This window comes from Hipposideros armiger, unplaced genomic scaffold, assembly GCF_001890085.2.
Source record: "Hipposideros armiger isolate ML-2016 unplaced genomic scaffold, ASM189008v1 scaffold_345, whole genome shotgun sequence".
In the NCBI taxonomy this organism is placed as follows: Eukaryota; Metazoa; Chordata; class Mammalia; order Chiroptera; family Hipposideridae; genus Hipposideros; species Hipposideros armiger.
The window spans coordinates 670,986-675,187 of record NW_017731695.1 but is presented as its reverse complement, the minus strand read 5'-3'; positions in this window follow the sequence as shown (position 1 = coordinate 675,187).

The window sequence follows — 4,202 nt, the reverse complement described above, 5'->3', positions numbered from 1 at the left end:
TTTGCGAAAAACTGAACAAGGTGCTGATTTACAGCCTCATCTGAATTGAACGTTATACCACGCAAGGAGTTTTGAAGAGAGCGAAACAAGTGGAAGTCTGACGGCGCAAGGTCAGGTGAGTATGGAGGGTGTGGCAACACATCCTATCCAAGCTCCAATAATTTTTGACGGGTGATCAAACTTGTGTGTGGTCTCAAGTTGTCACGATGGAACACAACTCCTTTACAATTAACAAGCTCTGGACGTTTCTGGATGATGGGTTCGTTCAAACTGTCCAATTGCTAACAGTGCACATTCAAATTGATTGTTTGGTTCCTTGGGTAGGAGCTCGAAAAACACGACACCTTTAAAATCCCACCACACATAACTTTCCTCAGATGAATGTCTGCTTTTGATGTCGTTTGAGGCAAATCATCACTTTGGGACCAAGACTGTTTGCGCACTACATTGTTGTAAACAATCCACTTCTCATCATCAGTTATCAGTCGCTTCACAATGGATCGTTTTCCTCACATTAATGAGCATATTGCAGATGTTTATACATGCCATCAAATGAACTTAAACTTTGAGTTCATGCGGAACCCAAATATCGAGCTTGCTTCCGTATTCCAGCTTCTTCAGGTGGTCGTGAACGCTTGAATGATGAATGTTCAATGTTTCTGCAATCTCTCGTGTCGTGTAACATGGGTTTGACTCGATCAATGCCTTATTTTGTCGTCATCAACCTCGGTGGGCCTCCCTGAGGGAGGAGCATCGTTGAGATAAAAATCACCAGCACAGAATTTTGTGAACCATTGTTGGCACTGACATTGTTGTAGAGCATTGTCACCGTAAACTTTATGCAACTTTTTACAAGCTTGACACTTCCCTTTATAGATGTAAAACAGTAAAATATGGCAAAAATGCACAGTTTGGTCTTCCATCTTCAATTTGTTGTAAAATCTCCAAAACTCAACTAAATCGCTCAATTTTTTTTTAGAATGAAGCTAGAACTGTCAGCTGTCAAATGACATAGCAATAACATAGATGCAAATGACTCTAGTACTTCCAAAATGAACTAGTGCCATCTGTTGCAAACATGTGTCATGACTTTTCTGACAACCCAATAGTTTGCCCCAATCTGTGGCTTGCCTTTTTTTTTCTTTTTTTCTTTAACTGCCTTATAAAGAGCAAGAGTTTTTAATTTTATAGTTGTGCTTTTTGTAATCTGTTTAAGAAACCTGTGTCTAACCCAGTGTCACAAGTATTTTCTTCTATATTTTTAGTAATTTGAACTCTTACATTTAGGTCTATGGTCCATTTCAAGTTAATTTTTGTATATGGTGTTCACAAGGGTCAAGGAGTTTTTTTTGTTTTTGATTTTTTTTCCCTATATAGCTATTTCATTGATCCAGTACCATCTGTTGAAAAGATTATCCTTTCCCTGTTGAATTACCTTGGCACCTTTGTGGAAAAGAGTTGACCATATAAGTATGGCTCTGTTTTCTAAATTCTGTTCTGTTCCATTGATCCATATGTGTGTTCTTGTGCAAATACCACAGTGTCTTGATTTTTGCAGTTTTAAGTAAATCTTGAAATCAGGGAGTATAAGTCCTCTAAACTTGTCCCTCTTTTTCAGGTTTATTTTAACTATTCTAAGTCCTGTGACTTTTCAACTTAATTTTTATATCATTTTGTCAGTTTCTTCAAAAAGTCCTAAGATTTTGATTTGGATTGCATTGACTCTATTGATCTATTTGGGGAAAATTGCCATCTTAACAATGTTGATTCTCCGAATCCATGAATATGAATTAACATCCCATTTCTAAGCCCTTCTTTAACTTCCTTTTGCAATGTATTATAGTTTTCAGTGTTCCATGTACTGTTTCATCACATCTCTTTGTAAATCTGGTCGTATGCTTTTGGGAAGAACGAATATTCTATCCTTCAGTGTAGTGATAGAAGTAACGTTGATTGTGTTGTTCAGAATGTTTGTGTCTTTGCTGAGGCTTTTTTTGTTGTTGTTTTGTCTAGTTCCATCAGTTGCTGAAATTAGATGATTTTAGAATTGTTATTTCTCTCTTTAATTCTGTAAATTTTGGATTCATGTATTTTGAAGCTTTGTTGTTAGACATATTCACTGTTATGATTGTTATGTCTTTCTGATGACTTGGCCCTTTTATCTGATGAAATGCCCCTTTGTAACTCTGGTAATGAATGCTCTCTTCACATCTGTTTTATCTGATCTTAATATAACCATTTTCATCTTCTTGTGCTTATTGTTTGCATGTTAAACCTTTTTCCATATTTACCTTTAGCCCACCTCTGTCTTTATAATTAGTGGGTTTCTTTAGACAGCATATAGTTGGGTCTTACTTATCCGTTGGAGAATTTATCCCAGAAGGTTGTTTTTTTTTTAAAGATTTTTATTGGGGAATTGGGGGAAGGGGAACAGACAAGTTGCTATCCTTATGTTCTTCAGTCTAGTTGTGGAGGACCTTGCTTCACTGGCCCAAGTTGGCACCATCATTGCACTCTTCCCGGGCGAGGCAGATCAGTCGCCGTCGTCTGGACAGCTGCTGGCAGCTCACACTGGCTGCTGGCTACACATGGTAGCCCATGGCAACCCACTAGCAGGGCCTGCAGCCTACTCCTTCGCCGGCAACTCAGGGCAGCCCAGCTCCAGGTTGAGCTGTTGTTCAGCATCTTAGCTGTAGAGGGCAGTGTCACTGGCCNTGTCCTTTTGTTCTTCAGTCTAGTTGTGGAGGACATCGCTTCACTGGCCCATGTTGGTATTATCATTGCGCTCTTCCCGGGTGAGGCAGTCACTCACCAGCCATTGGACGGCGGCTCAGGGCGGCTCACGAAAACGCACACCAGCTGCAGGTCAGCCCCACTGCAGCCTACGCCATCACTGGTGACTCACTGCAGCCCAGCTCCAAGTCAAGCTGTTGTTCACCATCTGAGCTGTAGAGGGCGCAGCATCACTGGCCCTCATATGTGGGATCTGAACCAGGGCCCTGCTGCTCAGAGCTGGCGTCCCAAGCCAACTCCTAAATGCGCCACTTGGCCGGCCCATTCTGTAGGTTTTCAATAGATGCCCTTTATCAGGTTAATGAAGATTTCTTTTATTAAGAATTTCTGTTATGAGTGACTTGAATTTATCAAAATACTTTAACTGTATTTATTGCAATTTTTTTTTCTTTTTATTGTTTTTGAATCAGAATCATGCGAACTCCAATCATCATGTTCTAATCTGTCCTCCAAAAGGAGGAACAGTTAAGGATTATCCTACCTGACGATTTTTTTTTTTTCTTTTTGAACCTGGTAGATTACAATAGTAGAAATTCCTGGTATTTTTCTGGAATAAATACTACGTGATCACATGTATTACTTTATGAATGTACTACTGAATTACACTTGCTAATACATGTATACAACAAAATCCACTCATCTCGAGTGTGTAGTTTGATGACTTTTGGTAATTTTATACAGTCAGGTAACCACCATACTCAAACTACATTTCTATTGCCTCAGAAAATTCCATAGTGCATTATTATAGTCCCCATCTCTGCAAAACAATAGACAAAGATCTACTTTCGTCACAATTGTTTTGCTTTTTCTCTAGTTTCATATAAATGGAACAGAATAACATATAGTCTTCTGTGTTTGACTTCTTTAAGCGTGATGTTTTGGAGATTCATCCATTTTGTTATATGTATTAATAGTGTATTCCTTTTTATTGATAAGTAGTAGTCCATAGAATGGATATGCCATAATTTGCTTATCCATTCACCAGTTGATGGATGTATAAGTAGTATCCAGTTTTTAACCTATAATGAATAATGCTGCTATGAATATGAACTTTTTTTTTCAAAAATGCATCACTTTATTTTCCTCATAAGGCAGCCATGCACTATAAACCTTAAGCACGTGACAGTCATGATTTCATCAGTAAGCCCAGGGCTCCCACAGGCTTTCTGGAGCTTACAGCCACAGTAGTCCTGAGGGGTCAAATATTTAAGCTTTTTCCACAAACACACATTCCTTTGATGTCTGGGTTATTGAACACATACTCACTGGATAATTTGTCTTCAATAAAGTCCATTTATGTTTTTAAAAGTGTTAGTTGTGCTTTCTTTTCTATGCACACTCTGACTCCATCTTGAACAACTTCATTAGAATCTCCTTTTGTCTTTATATATTCTAGCATATAAGAAAGG